Genomic DNA, 19376 nt, shown 5'->3' with positions numbered 1-19376 from the left:
GAAACAAACAAAACACAGAGATAGAGAACAAACTGATGGTTGTCAGAGGGATGGGCAGAAAAGCAAAGAGGATTAAGAAGTATAAACTTCCAGTTGTTTGTTTGTTTGTTTTTAAATGTTGTTTTGTTTTTCATTGATTTCAGAGAGAGGAAGAGGGATAGAAACAGCAATGATGAGAAAGAATCCTTGATGGGTTGACTCCTACATGCCTCCTACTGGGGATTCAGCCTGCAACCCGGGCATGTGCCCTGACTGGGAATCAAACTGTGACCTTCTGGTTCGTAGATGGATGCTCAACCACTGAGCCACACCAGCTGGGCTGGAAATTAGTTCCTTGATATCTCTCTCTCTCTCTCTCTCTCTCTCTCTCTCTCTCTCTCTTCCCCTCTCTTCCTCCCCAACTCCCTCCCTCCTTCCATCTCTCCCTCCCCCTCCCCTCTCTAAATCAATAGAGAATATATCTTGAAACATAATATATATATGTTTGTGTGTGTGTGCATGCCTGACTGAACGACCAGTCAACCGGTTGCTATAATATAATGCATACTGACCACCAGGGGGCAGATGCTCAACACAGGAGCTGCCCCCTGGTGGACAGTGCATTCCCACAGCAGGAGCGCTGCTCAGCTGACTGATGGGCACCAGACACAGGACTCTCGCCTGGCTGCCACAGCCCTGAGATTGCAGTGGCGGTGGCAGGCTCAGCGAAGCCGGGATGAGCAACATGCATGCAGGAGCAGCAGGCAGTATTGGACTGCCTGTTTCAGCCCAATCCCTGCAGGCTATGCTAAGGGACCCCACCAGTGTACAAATCCGTGCACCGGGCCTCTAGTGTGTGTGTGTGTGTGTGTGTACATTCATTCATTCCAGAGTTTAAAACATGCATCCTTGACTTATTAATAGCTAATGCAAATTAGTTTTTTATTAGTTTCTAGACAATTTAAGGACTTTAGAATAATTTAACTTCATTAATCTCTCCAGACTTAAGTTCCAGTTTGAACATATACTTTATTCCCTATGTATTTTAAACTCCATAGGAGATAATTATTTTACTCAGTCAGTATTTATTTCTATTTAACTATATAATTATTACTTTTATTAATCTTCATGCCTTCCTACATCTCTGAGCTTTGATCTGGAATACTTTTCTTTCTGTCCAAATGATGCCCTTAAAATACTTCCTTTTGTACAAATCTGCTCATGATAACAAAAAATGTTTAGCCTTTCTTCATTTTTGAGTTATCTTTTAGGCAGAGATAGAATTCACAGTTAACAGTTTTTCTTTTAGCAATTTGAAGATATTTCCATCTCTTTCGGACATCTGTTATTTGAGTTGAAGAGTAAGTTGTCAACCTTATTGTTGTTCCTTTGAAGGCCAAAGGTACCCACTCCTCCAGGTTTGACTGCTTTTCTGCTTTTCTCTTTTTGTTTTCAGAAAACTTACTATCCTGTTTATGGGTGACGTTTCTTTATACTGTCCTGCTTGGTGTCCTACTTCTTAATTCTGTAGCTTGGTCATATATATATATATATATATATATATATATATATATATATATATTATTGATTTTTTACAGAGAGGAAGGTAGAGAGATAGAGAGCTAGAAACATCGATGAGAGAGACATATCGACCAGCTGCCTCTTGCACACCCCCTACTGAGGATGTGCCTTTGACCAGAATCGAACCTGGGGCCTTTCAGTCTGCAGACCGACGCTCTACCACTGAGCCAAACCGGTTACAGCATAGCTTGGTCATTTGTTAGTTTTGAAAAATTCTCAGCCGTTTTTCCCAATTATTTTTCCTGTTCCATTTTTCTCCTCTCCTACTGAAACTCCAATGACATGTCTATTACGGCCTTCCACCATATTTATATGTCTTTCAAAATCCTTTATTTAGCCTCTCCATGTTTTATTTTGGGTATTTTCTTCTGTCCTATGTTCTAGTTCATTAACTCTATCATTAACTGCATCAACTCCATTTAACTCATAGCTTTATTAAAATTCATAAAATTCACCTACTACAAATGTACACTCAGTGGTTTCAATATATTAATTCAATTGTGCAGTCTTAGAGAATGTCCATCATCCTAAAAAGTTCGTCTGTATTTTTCCAACCTAGTTCTTATTTATAATTTTCAGTTCTATGGCAAATTTTTAAACCTTATGTTTCAATTCTTTGAGTATATTTACCACAGTTATTTTAGAGACCATATAATTATTAAACCCACCATCTGAATCCTGATAAGGCGTATCTCATTTTGTCAACATTTTTCTCTGTTTTTACTCATCTTCCATCATTTTCATTGGGTAACAGATATAGTACGTGAAAGACTCTGGTGATAACAAGATGTGTTTTTCTCCCAAGAGGCTTTTTACTTTGGCTTTTGGCAGGCACTTCAGCTGGGGACACTAATCTGAAAATATTTGATTTTTGGCTTCAGTCCCTCTGAGGATGTTTCTATTTCTGGCTCATCTGGACTTAGGGTTCCAAATGGAAGTCTCGATTGTTTATTAGGGCTCCTGCTCTTTGGCAGGGCCTGAATACAATTACCACGCTGCCACTGCCATGGGTTTGTTGAAACTTCTGCTAAGTTTCTTAGCCACCACTTTCCGAGCTGACAGTTATCTCAAGAATAGGACCCAGAAGCCAGGCCCTCCAGTGAGGGTTTTCCTCCTCCCGAATCTTGGTTCTGCCATTCCTCGTTGCCTTGATGCCTCTCCAATGCATCCAAACTGACATTTTATTTTCATTTTCGTTGTATGCAGCTTTTCTTGGCAACAGTGGGTCTGAACAAAGCTGATCCACTATTGAGAGACACATTGACTACCATTGTAAGTGCGGTGATGACCATTTATCTTACACACCAGGACACTTGAAAAATGAAAGGAGGCACTCACTGTGAATAACAACAGTGTAGCAGTGGGCATACACCAAATCTATCACAAACAAGTCAGGGTTATATGGTCTTCGCGATAATAATGCAGGGAATACTTTGCTTAAAAAATACAAATTAACTTCAAAATCACTTTGGCCACATCAAGAACATGGAAGTCTTGCCTCTTCCCCTTGTAATGACTGAATATTTGGCAGTTAGGGCAGAATGAGCCTTGCTCACTGGGGGAAAGACTATTCAGTAGCTCACTGTATCAACAGAGGGTGTTAACTCTTCCACTCAACCTGCTAGTTCCTGAACTCTGTTTCTCGTTCAAGTCCTTGGCTGAGACTCGGTACCTACAAAAGAGTAGCTTTTGGAAAGTTTTCTAAACAAGAGAGAAATGTTTCTAAAAAGATAAGAGAGATGCCTTCACGTTGAGAAGAAAGTACTAAACATAATTTCCAAAAAGAGCACTGTGTACTGTCCCTCCTGAACCTGATCTACTTTCTTAGAAATGCTGTGCTCTGCTCTCACATGTCAGAAATCCTACGCCCTGTTCCATGAAGGAAACAGCATAACAAGTGGAGAGCTTGTCTGTCTTGGCTCTCAGGGAGCTAGTTTGGCCACCTGAGTCATCATCTGGAGCGGCAATTTTCAACCGGCATGCACAAGAATTTCTAAAACATGCTATCCCTGACTATTTAGTCAGGGGCACTAACCTCTTTTCCCTTAGGTTGTCAAATTGAAAAATGACAGCCCTAGCCAGTTTGGCTCAGTGGATAGAGCATCAGTCTATTGACCGAAGGGTCCCAGGTTCAATTCCGATCAAGGGAGCATACCTCAGTTGCAGGCTCTTTTCTGGCCAGGGCCCTGGCTGGGGCTCATGCAGGAGGCAACCAATAGATGTGTTTCTCTCACATTAATGTTTCTCTCTGTCTTTCCTTCTCTCTTAAAACCAATGGAAAAATATCCTCGGGTGAGGATTAAAAAAAAAAAAAAAAAATGACAACAGCCAACGCAACAGTAGCTATCTCTTGTGAATGAATCAAAATTATACCTATTTTTGTCAGATCACCAAAATACATGTTTTGGTGTGCCACAGAATTTCAGTAATTAGTCTATGTGTGCCCTGAGATGAAAGAGGTTGAAAACTGCTGATCTAGAGTGAAAGCTGCGGCTGGAGAGCTATTCTCTGACCAATGCCAGAGCCAAGCCCAAGGAGATGCGCAAACAGAACATGGTCGATACCTAAATATAGACTCACCACATCTTGTACTTTGTAGCCTGGCCATTTCTGGAATTTTGATGATCCTATCCAAGATACAACTCCCTGTGATTCATCTGCATATTTTAGATGGCTTGATTCAAAACAATGTTTTGTATATAAACAGCACAACATTTTTCCAAAACATGGGCTTTCTCAGCATATAAAGTAATTTTCCACATGTACTGTGTTTGCATCCGAGCAGGTGGATAATAGATTAGTTACTAAGACGTTAGTAATCTATTGTGGGATTTTCCCATCCACGACACGGTGTAGTAGAGAAAGAAAACCACTCGATGAAAAAGAAAACAAACCATGATTCCAACAATTTAACTCAGTTCCATATGTCATTCTCATTTACTAAGCCCAATAGCAACATAAATTAAAAATGAAACATTGTGCCCTGGCTGGTGTGGTTCAGTTGGTTGGAGCATTGTTCTATACACCAAAAGGTGGCAGTTTCAATTTCTAGTCAGGGCACATACCCAGGTTGTGGATTCAATCCCCAGTCAGGGTACGAGCAGGAGGCAACTAATCAATCTCAAACATCAATGTTTCTCCTCCCCTCCCCGCTCTCTCTCTCTCTGCACCTTTCCTCTCTTCCTCCCTTCTACTCTCTCTAAAAGTCAATGGAAAAAAATGTCCTCAGGTGAGGATTAACAATAAATAAATTGTAAACAGGATCAAACAGAGTATGTACAGGAAATGAAGAAGTCTAAAAAATTATCTAGACTATAGCACATAAAGATAGAAAGACAGAAAACATGAAAAAGAGATTAAAACATAAAAAAGAGAACTAAAATCTAACATATACCTCATCTGAAAGTCAAAAGTAAAAGAGAAGTTACAAAGCAGGAACAAATTCTGAGAATCTTCTAAAAGTAGTGAAAAAAACAGTCCATGAAATCACACACACACACACACACACACACACACACACATATCCCAAGATTAAAAAAATAATAATAATAATAAAAATTCATGCCCTGGCTGGGTGGCTTGGTGGGAGCATTATCCTGTACATAAAAAGGTCTCATCGATGTGAGAGAGACACATTGATTGGTTGCTTCCCACACACACCCTGACCTAGACCGGGATATCAAACCTACAACTAAGGTACATGCCCATGACTGGGAATTGAACCCATGACCCTTTAGTCCATCAGCCCACACTTTAACCACTGAGAAAAACTGGGCCAGGGTGAGATCACAGGTTTGATTCCCTGTCAGAGCACATACCTACGTTGCTGGTTCTATCCCCAGGGGGCGTACAGGAGGCAAGGTTTCTCACATCAATGGTTCTCTAGTTCTCTATCTCTGTTTCTCTTCTGCCTCTCTCTATAAAAATCAATAAAAACATATCCTTGGGTGAGGATTAAAAAATAAAAAAAGAGATTCACATCTAGACAATTTGCAATATACCAAAGACAAAAAGCAGCCATGAGTACTCTTGAAAAAAGAATACCTTCATTGTCAAGTAACAATTAGACTTAACACTGGTTTCTCAGAAGCAGAATCCAGAAAACAAAGGGACATCTTTAATGTTCTGAGAGAAAATAACTAGAATTTTATACCTAGCAAAAAATATTTTTATACCTAGCAAAACTATATTTTAAGGAAATAGAAAAAAATTAAAATTTCCACCAAATAGTAACTGAAATCATTTTCCCTCAATTGATACTCACTAAATGAAATCTAAGAAAAGTAATTTGAGGAGTAGGGATGTGGGAAGGTATTTTAAGGAAAGTAGTAAACATGTGGGTAAATCTGAATAAACATTTCTATTTTACAATGAAAATGTCTAACATGTGGGGCCTTAATTGTGGAGTTGGGGTCTCAGTTCGTTGGAACATCATGCCATACACAGAAAGGTCACAGGTTCAATTCCTAGTCAGGGCACATACCTACCTAGGTTGTGGGTTCAATCCCTGGGCAGGGCACTTATAGGAGGCAACCAATTGATATTTCTCTCTTGCATTGATATTTCTTTCCCTCTTAATCTCTCCCCCCCTCTCTCAAATCAATAAACATATCCTTGGGTGGGGATTAAAAAAAAAAAATAGATGGATGAGATCAAAGTGCTTCCCACTGTAGCAATAATAATAATATATTGTGAAAGTCATGTTTCCTTTTTTACATGTTACTTAGTAAAAACTTTGTGTGGCCTGTCCATGTCTACATATATCCTTCTAGAGGCCTGATGCACTAAAATTCATGCAAGGATAGGCCTTCCTTCCCCCAGCTGCTGGCACTGGCTTCCCTCTGGCACCCAGGACTCAGGCTGCTTCCCTCCTCTGGCCACCAGCAGGCACCCGGCACCTGGGCTGGCTTCCCCCAGGCCGGCTTCGTCAAGAAGGACATCCGGAATGACATCTGGAAGACATCTGGTCTCATTAGCATATTGCCCTTTTATTATTATAGTCTGCTTACTAGAATCTCACGACAACGTATGTGTATCTTACTGTGGGTCTTTGAAAACCACTAGACTAGATTATGCAATAGAGAAGCCACAGCCTTCAACTGCTGGTGCAGGTGAGTCTTCAATGTCATCAATAGATCCTATGACTTTAAGAGGGAAATGTTATAACAAAACCCTGTTAACCATAGGCTAAGTGATATAAACAAGAGTTAAGTTCCTAGAGCATCTCATCAACATTAAAAATGTTATCATGTTACAACAAAACGACTGTGAACAAAACGGTGTTATCCAAGAACCTGCTGTATAGAACAGGAAGTACCAATGGGCCAGTAACCTAGCTCCCGAGAACAGAGGCCTGAGTTTGTCCATCCTTCATACGGAATAAAAGGAAGAAGTGTGCTCGCCACCCCTTCCCACACATGCCATCACAGGCAAAGCAGACACCATGAAAGAAGGAATGCGCATTGTTTTCCCAAGAAGACACAATGATCTTTTTTTTATTAATATATTTTATTGATTGTTTTTACAGAGAGGAAGAGAAAGGGATAGAGTTAGAAACATCGATGAGAGAGAATCATCGATCAGCTGCCTCTTGCACACCCCCTACTGGGATGTGCCAGCAACCAAGGTACATGCCCTTGACCAGAATTGAACCTGGGACCTCTCAGTCCGCAGACCGATGCTCTATCCACTGAGCCAAACCGGTTTTGGCAGAAGACACAATTATCTTAAGCAACTGTTTGGATTGTCAGATCAAACTACGTTTTAAAATGGATGGGATCAAAAGCGATGATTCTTTTCCCTGATAACCCATTGGTGTTTACTGGGGAGGAAGATCTGCTGGGGACAAAAATGAACAAACTGCATGTTCCCTACTCAGTGGCGTTGCAGAGCGGCTGAAACAGGGGACTCCACGATGCGTGAAGGGAGGAAGGTGAAGGCTGTGGTCAGGGGATGAGATGAACAAAGGCAGGAGCCGGAAGGAGTGAGGCCGGTTCAGAGACGCAGAGACAACAGACCCTGACCAGCTGTGGGGGCACTCCCTGAGCACTAATGGGTAGGGCCAGATTAAGGAAGGTCTTGAATGTTAGGCAGAGGAGGACAGGCTTGGTAAGGTGAGCAACAGGGAGCCACCATAAGTCCCAAATAGAGACATGACGACGACAACAACATACAAAAATAGCTAAAAACAACGTAAGCTGTAATTACGTGCCAGGCTCTGTGCCAAGGGCTTTTCAGGGGCTTTCTGATTAGCCTTTGCAATAATCCCTTCAGGATTTCCACATTACTGAGTCTTAGGTTATGGGGGAATGCAGAACAAGTGGGTGCTCAAGTTTTCCAACTTGGAAAACAAGGACGATGGTTGAAACAAAGGAAAACAAACGAACACAATGAATGCCCTCCTCGAAAACTCCCGCCTGAATGTTTAGACTCTGAACGTAGGTCAATTTCTCTTATGCCCACTTTTCAGACTGAAAAAGACCACTGTCCCGAGATCTTCCTTCATTTTGAAGTTTGGAGGACCAGTCAAACAATTCTCCTAACGCTTAGTTCTGAGACTGTGGGAGGAGCTAAAGAGTAGAGATAGACGATAGAAGATGCTGAGGCCGTGACACACCTCTGAGGCCTTCCTATCTTAGTGCACACCCACCCGGCCTTCAACAGCAACCCACGGCATCAAGCCCCTGAGGACCTTCTCAGCCAAAGCCCACTCTGCCAACTTGCCCACCACCCTTGAGTGCTGGGAATCCAGGTCCCCTGAGAGCATCCATCAACCTGTGACTGAAAGCGGCACGTGGCCTGTTGGACACAAGCTCCCGGCCGCCTGCGGTACCCTGAGCGCCCCTGCACAGTGGTAATTGGCGAGACACAGTCACTATTGGATGCCTCTTCCTCATCTCCCACGCGCCCCCTACTGGTGTCTTCCTGGGATCGTCTCCCAAGTACCCGTCCTGGAGACAGCACAGGGTCAGCTTGCAAACAAAAACAAAAGGCACACACCTCGGGGAGGAGCTCAGGGAGGGAGGACTCCCACCCCTCAACATCAGCTCCGAATGTGAACTTCAAAAGAGGGGTATTTAGGGGGAAATGGGGTCATCTGTAATGGTGTCAAGAATAAAAATAAAAATAAAAATAAAAATATTTTTAAAAGAGCAATATTTACAGACTAAGAAGCCAATCAGAGTTACGGAGCAGACAGTAGGATATCCCGGAGTGATCTCTTCACCCTTATGTCCCGTTCACAGAGAACAGCTCCTAGGACGCCACAGGTGCTCACTAACTGCTCACGGAATGAGTTCACACAGCACAGCTCCTAGTACACCACAGGTGCTCACTAACTGCTCACGGAATGAGTAGCTGGATGGTTTGTCTCCCCTACTGTGAAGATATGTCAATAGCTTCACGTCCTGGATCAATTCTTTAAGATGATTGCATGCATGTGAAATCTGTGACGGTATGCATGTGAAATATGAATTAGTTCCATCAGGTTCTGACCATTCTCACCTGAAGTCTTTAAAGACTGAGAAAGTGCTAGCACCCACTTCACCAAAAATGTCTGCCCTGTTCCCACTGCAGTGCCCACTGCACACCACGTATCCTAGGCACAGCGGGTCCCCGACTCAGAGCTCCCCGCTTAGATGAGGAAGTCAGCCTGGCCTGCTCCACTGGGACTGTATAAAGCCATTTGGGGAACCTTTTTCTGCCAAGGGACATTTGGATGTTTATAATATCACTCTCAGGCCATACAAAATTATCAGCTTAAGAATCAGCCTGTTTTATTTGGTCAAACATTTGATTAATTCATCCCTAATGCCTTGGCAGGGCCAGACCAAATGATACAAGGCCCGTGGGCTAGACGTTCCCCACCCCTGATTTATGGGTAAGGGAGACCCAAAAAGGGGATAGTGGGGATCCCGCTAATCTGACAACCTAAGCCCATTTTTTTTATTTTTATTTAGAAAGAAATAAAAGAGATGTCATTGTATTTGCATCCTTGAATTTGTTGGGCAGGTCATATGAAGTATAAAACTGAATGTGGTCTAGGAAATCCGTTTCTATGGATGCCACCAACAGAAAAACTTCGAGTAATACTATCTGGGTAATTCAGGAAAGTCAGATACCCGTGTGGTAAGGGCCTTTCATTGACCAAAAGGGTGAATGTGCTCAGAGGCAGAGGAAGGGAAATGCAGAAGATGAAGATGATTTAAGGGAGATAATCACTGAGAGGGAACTAAAAAGTCCCTCCCATCACTAATGGTCCGAGAGCACACAATGACAAGAAGCATAATCCTATTTCTTGCCAGAATCACAACAAATTTTCCCCGCCCAGCACTGCCATTCTTCCCAAGAGGAGACTCCATTTTTAGCTTGGAAGGGGCAGTCAGGGACCCTGGGACAGAAACAGAGGAACGGCTATGAGAGTCAGTGGGGTGGATAACGCCTGGAATTTGGAGTCAGGGTGAGAACTACTTGGTACCAAAGAGTGGGGCTCTGTGAACATAGTTGCCTGCGTTTTTCATCTGTAAAATGGGATACTAACGTATATTATCATTACTTAGTAGTAGTGGTATATTATTACTAGGTTATTATGAGAATCAATTAAAATAATGTAGGAGCAGCACCAGACATAGGAAAGCCCCTTACCAGTGCGATGTGACATTTCTAGATCACCCAACACTGCCAAACTTACCCAGAGAGATTTATATCTGTTTCAAGAGACCATTCTAAATGCTAAATCTAGTCCTACTATGACTGTCCTAATTTGGGCATGTATTCACTAGTCATTAAGGGGTCATTGTTTTCATTTGAAAGGCTGCAAAAAAAACAACAACTTTAAGTTCACCTAATCAGAAAATTTCAGAGTGCGGAGAAATATCTGAGGTTATCTAACATCTAACCTTGTATAATCTACTAATCCAAGTAGGAGTTGCTACTATCGGAATCTTAAGAAAATAACATCTGCGAAGGTACCAGAAAAGAACTCCGTAAAACATCTGGAATCCTGCAGTAATCGGCGGCTTCAGCAATGTCCTGGTAACTGGAATGCATGAGTTCCAAAACAAAAGTCCCTGGGAACATCAGAGTTTAAACACTCACTCGAGAAGAACCACGGGTCTATTATCGTGAATATACCCTGGGACAGTTCTGCTGGTTTTCTATTTCAGGTGGGAGGAGGAATAAGAGAGCTTCCAACAGGCTACACAGGAAAACCTGATTCAACACAATTCAACAAATAAAAGTTAATCACAATCATTTTCATCCACTACCACAAGCAACTATTTCGCTTGTACTGGTTTCATCTTTGCAGAGGAAAGATTTTCTTTCAAAAAGAAAAAGTTCCAGCACGAGTTGTCGGGAGACCTGTGGCTTCTTGGGACATTGCTTATTTCATCGCCATCTCTAACCCCACGCAGGCAACAGAAACAAGGCAAAGGTGGTGGAAATAACAGGAGAATGGAGCGAGGGGTCTGTATTTTCTATTTCCACAAATGCCCCAACTGCACATATTCCAGGAAACAACGCAGGGGGGCTGGCAGGAGAAGCACAATGCCACTCGGTTTGCCTGCCATCTCTGCGGACTTCTCCTCAGTTCCGTAACAATGGGTGGCCCAATGGTTGAGCATCCCACCCATGAACCAGGAGGTCACGGTTCAATTCCCAGTCGGAGCACATGCCTAAGTTGTGGGCTGAGCAGGAGGCAGTTGATTGATTCTTTCTCATCGTTGATGTTTCTCTCTCTCTCTCCCTCTTCTTTCCCCTTTGAAATCAATAAAAATATATATTTTTTTTAATCAAGAGTAGAACTAGAGGAGATTCCTCTGTCTGCCACCCCTGGAAATCTTAATAGTTGTAGTTTCTGGAATGTAAAATAGGAGAACCAACCAAGCCCAATCCCAACACTGCCATTTTAGTCAATCTCATAATAGAGATAATTTGAATATCTGCATACATAATCTTTATATATAAAAGCCTACGCGACCATCCATCCATTTGCCTGGTACCTATGGTGTGCAATGACGACCAGGGGGGCAGATGCTCCGACCAGTGGAGGAGGGAGCCTGATTCCGCAGTGGGTTAGGTTGCTGCTGGGGCACCATGGGCTCCGAACCTGCTTCACCCACACCCCAGCCCCAGAGACGAGGGAGCCCAATTCCTTGCAGAATCGGCCGTAGGTTAGGTTGCTGGTGGGGCACCTGTCAACCCTAAATCTGTTTCACCCGCACCCCAGACCCAGAGAGAAGGGAGCCCGATTCCAGGGTACGTCACCCGAGAACCACTCTCTCGCAACCTGGGACTCCTTGGGGGATGTCGGAGAGCTGGTTTCAGCCCAATCCCCACAGACCAGGCTGAGGGACCCCACCAGTGCACGAGTCCATGCTCTGGGCCTCTAGTATTTGACGATATGCAAATATCAACTGTGTGTTATCATTTTACGCAACACTCAAAACACCAGTGAGTCTGCCAGGCAGATTATATGGCTTGGCAAACTTTCATGAATGACAATATGAAATAATTTTCACTGACAGGATAACAGGGACATAACATATCCTGAGGTGGTAAGAGAATAGAGCCCTGCATTTGAGTACAATCATAACCAACGGATCTCAAACACCTCCGTGCTATGTTTCTGCGCCTCATAAGGAAAGGGGGCCCTGGTCTGTACGCAACCTCATAAGACATTCTTTGTCCTTCCCTCCTTAGAGACTAGACCAGGGCTGTCTTCATGCTTATGGCTGGTCCAGTCTTTCACTATCTACCTGCTGGCTTATTTTAACACACTGTATTGCAGACCTTTTTCCTGCTCACTCTGATCACAAGCACCCTCTTAAATTGTCAAGACAAAACTTCCCTCTGCAGCTAAGATGTTCCAGGACTCTGCAAGCCATCCCCCTCCGGCCTTCTTTAGAGGGTATTTTGGGCACTTTAAAAGCTTCTCAACTTGTGTCCAGAGCAGGGCTAGGGTCCTAGGGCATGTCCCAGGCAGAGGCGGAGAGAGCAGGCTCTTGGTTCCCTCAAAGTAACTGCTTTCATTCCACTCATATATTAGAGTCTCACATCAGATTTCATTTGGTGCTAAATATAAATAAAAAGTGATGCCTTCAAAAGGGCATGAACACCATGGAAACTACTACAAATGGTTCTCTCTCAGGTGCTCCTGACCCCCTCGCCAGGCTGCCCCTTCAGACGGAGGTTACATCCTTCTTTCCTTTAAAGAAGCTCACTCTACTACTTCTTCTAGAATTTGAAACATGTATGAATTAAAACAAATATATGTATATTTACAATATCCAAAAATAAGCCAGACTGTGGCACAATAAATCTTTTCAAAGTTAAGATTTGTTTCCTTACTTGGACGCAAAACCCCACCCCGACCCCCAATTTCCAACCCTCCCCCAACATCAAGTTTTTGTCATCAGAGATCAACCAAAGGACTTGTGTGCATTCATACAAGCCTAACCAATGGACACAGACAACAGGGGGTGAGGGCATGAGTGGGGGGAGGAGGGGTGCACAATGGGGCAATAAGGACACATATGTAATACCTTAATCAATAAAGTAAAAACATTATAAATAATTCCATTAAATCGATGAAAAGAAAAGAAAAGGCATATACCTGACAGGCAGTCTTGGCGCATTTTCCGAAACCCTTACACTCAAAGAGAACGAAGCTTCCTCTCTCCCTTTACCTCTCCAGGTTAACCCAAAATCAAGACTGGCGTGTGGTTGGTATTCTAGACTAATTATTAGAAATTGGGCATCGCTATCAAAAAATGCCCGCCAACGTGCGTATGTGTGCGTCTGACAACTGAAAATGAGTTGGAACGTGAGTGTCTTGTTAACTTGTATTGGTAAAAGACGTTGTACATGGTAGCATAATGATCCCAAAGTAAAAAACTAAGTAAACAGACATGCCAGAGGTTTGAAGGGACTTCATGGTGCTCCTCAAAGTCCCTTTAGGACTTTTGTTCTAAGCAAACGGTCTGACAGGCCATGGAGAATGAAGGCAGACTCTAGAAACCAACAAATCCCATTCATTTCCTTCTGTTTGTAAAAACAAGCAACTGACAAGTTTCCTGCCAATGAACACAGTCACAGATAAGAAAGCTCCCTACAGGAAATCCTTTGCTCAAAGAGAACCCTTGTGCCATGAAACTTAACCTTTTTCACCAAATCCATTAACTACAGGACAACCTGAGATCATGAAGTATACCTAAATCACCCCGCAATGTTAGGGTCCTCTCTACCTTTCCCTCCCCCAATGCAATTAGTTGATGAAAACAAAGCACATTTGTTGCTTTTTTAAAAAAAAAAATCAGTATTAATGAAATGCGATTTAAAACTGACCATTTTCAATTAAGATAAAGCAACCCGAAGCTCTAAATCATCATGATGGGAAGCTATTAACAAATGAAGATCCAGAACTTAGCATGAAAAGTCTACCATCGGCAAGATGAGAGAAACACAGGAAAGTACTGGCTCTATATTTAGAAGGTTCAGTGTCCATCCCCAGAGTCAACATTCAGGAGAGGGCCTCCTTGGTATTTGTCACTTAGCAAAGTGAAATGGGGGGGGGGGGGGTGTAAGGGGGATCGCCAAACTTTTCTTTACTCCCCTCCCTGCAACCAGTACCAACCAAGACACTGAAAATACTTACCAACTTGATTCAGGGGCACCTCTCAATGATGCTAAGAACTAAAGCACTCTTCTCTATTCGCGAAAGAACAGGAAACTTTTTCTAAGTTCACCCAATAATCATAGTTTCAGTTTGGAAACCATTCTTATTTCAATTTCGGTTTCCCCTTCCGGCTCAGCTACTGAGAACACCTCCCTTATCCTCCCCGAAGCCCCAGGCACTCTCCGTTTACCCCTGCACTACCCTGTTTCCCCGAAAATAAGACAGTGTCTTATATTAATTTTTTCTCCCAAAGTTGCACTAGGTCTTATTTTCGGAGGATGTCTTATTTTCGGGGAAACACGGGTAGGTTCCAAAATGCCCCCTTTCTTGGAATTCAATGGTGAGAAGTTCAACTCCGAACCCTCCTGCAAACAGCAGGTCCTCATTACATGGTCCCCCACACGCCTCTTCCTCCTCAGGTAACGCGTTATGTTACTCGTCTTCACGGCTCTAAAAAGAGTTTGGTTCTAGCAGGAGAGGGACAAATCAATTGGACGCCACAATTACGCGCCCGCATACCTTCTTGGCCTTTCCATGCACAACTCAGAAGCAGCAAAATGCCAGCTAAGCACGTGTGTTCATCCTTGCTTTAAAGGTCCCCCCCCCCCTCCACTTCCCTCACATTTTCAATAAAATAGTTATGAAATCTAGGAGCCTGCATTTTTGCTTGTTGTTGTAAAATGACCTTGATTTGACAGGCACAGTCTCAGGTTTCAACAGATGCTGTGGGAAAGCTTACAGAGGCCAACATGTTCTCCAGGCATCTGTGATGACATGCAGGATTTTTTTTTTTTAAAGTGGTGGTTATGGGAGTGTATGTGTATGTATGGTGGAGGAGGAGGGGGGGAGTACTCTTCTCAGTTTCCATGACAACCATGTCTCCACTCATGGTTACTAGATACCATCCACTTCCTGTGTCTAAATTTTTAAGCCAATCAGAAAAGTGTTTATACATTTAACAACTTCTGGGACGCTGCTCCTTTAATTGAGGTGGTTTAAGGCTCAAATGGAGGTATCCCCATCGGCCTTCTATTTTTCCTCTTATGGATATGACACGCCACGGTATTTACTAGCCCATATTCTTAGAAGGCAAAGAATGACTTTTTTTTCTCTCTTAGACTTGAAATGCATTCTCCTCAAACCAGATGCCACAATTTCTTATAACAGCGTGCAAGCCGATTTTGCCTTTATGTTTCACTGTTGCAGACGGAAACTTAGTGCCTGCTCCACGCCAGTGCTCAGACACAGGACCAAAGTCAAGATACAGTTAAGCATCCATCCGCGGATGGTGCTATTTCAATATTCAAATCTAAAAAAAAAAAAAAAAAAAAAAAAATGCGTACGAAAAATCATCCCAAGTTGAATAACTTAGCATTCTACAACTCCTGAGAAGAAAAAAACGATCTAGAAAAAACACAAAACCAAACTGTAAAGTGATACGTCTCTCCATGTGTGCTAGTCGCTGACATCTGCAAAGAAATTTGCCACCAAAATGGCCTACTTTAATCTGCATGGAAATAAAGGCAAAAAAAATAAATAAATTAAACTTAAAGGTACCTCGAGCACAGGGCACCTGACTTAACAACAATCCACCTGGCGGAAATCTGTGCACGAGGAGGCTCCTCTGAATTGACAGCGTGGTTGGAAAAGAAGGTTTTGGGGGGGTGGCTGTGTTCCCAAGTCTCCGGTCACCCGCGACCAATCCGTGTGAGAGTTCAAGGGAGCCCTGGCCCTCGGTGCAGGCTCCCCAGCTTTGCCAGCTCCGGGCTGCGCTCCCCTCTGGAAGGCAGAGCTGGCGATCAATGAAAAACAGGGAACAAAAGGCACAGCACACAGGCTCTCCTCCTCAGCTCGGGGGAGACGATGCCCTCTCCCCGCCGGGAGCCAGGCGCACCCTGCCCACCGCCGCTGCCCGCGGGAGCTCCCGGCAGCCCCGGTCCTTGCAGAGGAGGCACATTGTGCACCGGCGATCATGTGTCCCAACTGCTGGCGAACTCGTCACCTCAAGCACATCCTGTGACAGAGGGGCTCCGCGTCCCCAGCCCGGGGAAACGAATCCATTGAAATCCAGGAATAGAATCCTCACCCTTTCAAAGCCGCCCGGGAAGAAGGGGTGTTACCCTTCCCCAAATGTCATCCCAGGAGTATAAACAAAGCCTGAGTGAGACACAGTCTCTCTCCAGCCTCCCCCCCACGCCAGGCATCAATGGTTTTCTCTCCTGCAAACAATGTTTCTCCAGAAGGAGAAGGAGTGTGACTGCCCTCCGAGGGAACTCTCCGCCCGGAGTGTCACGGCGGCGGAGCCAGTGACAGCCTCGGAGCAGAGGCGGGGACTGCCCCCCGAGGGGGGCCGCCGCGGGTAATTGATGGCAAACACAGTTGCGACAGCAATGCTGGCAACTGCCCGAGCCCAACTCCACATCCACCCCGGCCGCGCTTCCTTGAAAATAAAAAAAAGTAGCGCCCCGGGGAGCCCACAAAAGTAAAGCCCGAGGAAGTCGTTAACGGAATTATCCCAATTATTTGAATTTTAAAAATGATCCATTTGCTTTTTTTAAGAAAAAAAAATCTTTAAAAAAAAACACGACTAGCCACAAATTCCTGAAAAACTTTTTTTTTTTTTAAATGAACTTACTTTGGAGACAAAACTAATGAAAATATGCAACTTGCCATCCCTGGATCGCTCCCCCATGGGCTGCGTGCTCTATCCATCAGCCAAGCCAGGTGGAAACACGGGGCGGACACCTTAAAAAAAAAAAAAGCCAAAGGGTGCCCCCAAATGCAGCAGCCGCCTGAGCAGCGAGGCTGCTCGTGACAATGCTGAACCCGAGCAGCAGAGCAGGCGGCAGGAAATGAGCCCCATTGTCGTTACCTTCGATCGCCGGCCCCCCCGCGGCTCCTCGCGGCTACATTGGGGGGCTGCGGCGGGTGGACTCGCGGGTGGCCCGCCGCCGGGTCGTGCTGTCTCCCGGCGGAGCTGCAGCCCAACGCGGCCGGAACCCCGGCTCCAGCCCCGGCGCCCGCCCGCCCGGGGTCGGCGGCTGTTCCTACCCGGCCCGGAGCCCCGCTGGGTCCTAGTGCGCGCCGGCCGGGGGCCGGGTCTGTGCCCGCACGTACGGCAGGCAGGCTGCTCAGAGAGCCGTGAATCCCCGCGAAAACCCAAACACCCGCCTGGCTGCCCCTTTCAAAGCCGGACTCCGTGCGGGGGAGCCGGAGCTCACCGTCAAACGCTGGCGTGAGGATGGGAAAGAAACGCTCGGCTGCAGCTGGACTCAGGGAAGGCGGCTGTGCATATCTGCAGCCCCAGGTAAACCGAGGGTTCCCATATGTTTGCCCGGTGCACGTGTGATCGTATACTACTATAGTCACAGACAAGAAACAGTGCGGGGTCAACAAAGACAGGTTTCAAAAATATCACGAAAAAAAAAGAAAGAAAAAAGACTTAACAATGTTGACAACCTTTTTTTTTTTTTCAATTATTTGTGGGTTTTTGTTTTCCTAACAGGTCCTTTTGCATTTTTGCCTTCTCTTATTAATATCATATGCCATTTTAAATAACAACGGCCCATCTGGCTAAACACGTAGTCGCCTGATTTTCAAAAGACCTCAAAAATTGCATCAAAGCATGCACTCGTGTGCCTCCTAAGAAATCAACAAGGAAGAATTAATGGTGGCATATGGTGTGCCTCGTAGAGAAAACTTAATTACAAGTTAAAACAATTGCAAAAATTTACAAATTCCGTAAACTGAACGTAAATTATGATCCTAGATGTGAATGCAGAGCGGTGTGTGTACAGTTAGGGAAAGTACAAGTTCTACATTTCTTTTAACTGGGGAAAGGGTGTTACGTGAACCCCCTGTGACAGGTTACCCACGCTGCCCCCCAAAAGGGCTTTCGGTGACCTCTCAGCACATTTTCTCACTGCAGCCCACCTGGAAAGGCAACTTTTAAACTCGCAAGTGCTCGTTTAAGAGGACAATTCTATTAGCCCTTAATAAGAAACAACAGCGCTTGCTTTCGTTTCAAAAGCCTGTTTGAAGGGCTCTAAGACTGGGCAAGCTTTCTTGTCTATCTTTGATATCCCCAAGTTTGAAGGTCACGATTCTGTAAAACTGCTAATAACAATGGTACGTGGTTTGACACCAAAAGGAAAATCAAATATGTGTTTTCTGAGTCCTATTTTTGGAGCAGAAAAAGTCCCTTTGAAATGAGTCCTGCCTTCCTCCTTCCCAATGATAGCTAAATAAATGTAATGGAGGATTTTTAGTATTAATTAAACATCAAAGGCATCTTTCCTGCTGCCTTACGTCCATGCAAAGGACTAGCCGTACTACGTTACACTTGTCGATCTTCAAAGTACTGGCACATACATCTCATGTGATCTCTATCACATTCCTTGTGATACGACAGACATGTAATTCCCAATTTGTAAGTGAGAAAAGTGGAGGTATAGAAAGATAAAGTGACTTATCCAAAAACCATATTTCCAACAGATCACTGCTGCTTCTAGTGCACTACTGGCTTCCAAACTATTATTTCTCCACAACTACTGTGGAAAACGAGGTTTCCAAAACAAAACAAAAATGCAAGGAGGTTCCTGTAGTCATTCTGTGTTAGGGCTGCAATTTACCTACTTGAAAATCTCTTAGTCTCTGCTGATCAAGATTGCAAGGGAGGGCCCGGCTGGCCAGCTTTCTGTCCTGGGGCTGGTCACAGGGCACCCGGCAGACAGAAAACTGCAGGCTGCAGGGCTGAGCATGCGCCTGCCGCCCAGGCACTTGTCTGCTCTTTGTCAGACACTAATCAGGGCCTCCACTTGACACGCAGAGGAGTGAGGTTTTCTCAAGTGGAACTTAGTTTTCTAGGTGCCATCTCAGCACGGAAAGCCCTGGAAAACCCCAGAAGAGACCCGTTTCAGAGACCCGGTGGCCCATTCGTGATGTCCCTGCTTAGACCTCGTGACTACCGGGCTGTCCGTGGGAAAGTCACCAGCCGTGTCTGCTTGTGGCAGTCCACTTCCTCCTCCCCTCCGCCGAAAGGATATGTAACTCCTCCGACCGTGTGTCCCAACCTCAGTGCCAGCCCGGTGAGGGATGGGTGACATTTAGCTGTAAAGACAGACACATTTTTATTCTTAAA

The 19376-nt window shown here is 44.4% G+C and overlaps 1 protein-coding gene across 4 annotated transcripts in view; it reads right to left on the bottom strand.

The window, feature by feature from the left end:
- The window catches only part of FOXN3 (forkhead box N3), a 350430-nt gene extending 333172 nt beyond the window's left edge, over positions 1-17258 (bottom strand). For 2 of the 4 annotated variants that reach the window (XM_084884253.1, XM_084884256.1), the window contains exon 1: positions 17109-17258. The gene's annotated coding sequence lies outside the window, so the exon portion shown is untranslated. Of the gene's footprint in view, positions 1-16871; positions 16982-17108 lie in introns of all 4 variants that reach the window. The other 2 variants (XM_084884254.1, XM_084884257.1) reach the window with 2 other exon arrangements.
- Positions 17259-19376: the final 2118 nt, after the last annotated feature.

The sequence above is a fragment of the Pipistrellus hanaki genome (assembly GCF_964339955.1).
Source record: "Pipistrellus hanaki genome assembly, chromosome: 1".
In the NCBI taxonomy this organism is placed as follows: domain Eukaryota; kingdom Metazoa; phylum Chordata; class Mammalia; order Chiroptera; family Vespertilionidae; genus Pipistrellus; species Pipistrellus hanaki.
The sequence above is the reverse complement of the archived record's forward strand: the minus strand, read 5'-3'. Positions and strand labels throughout refer to the sequence as shown.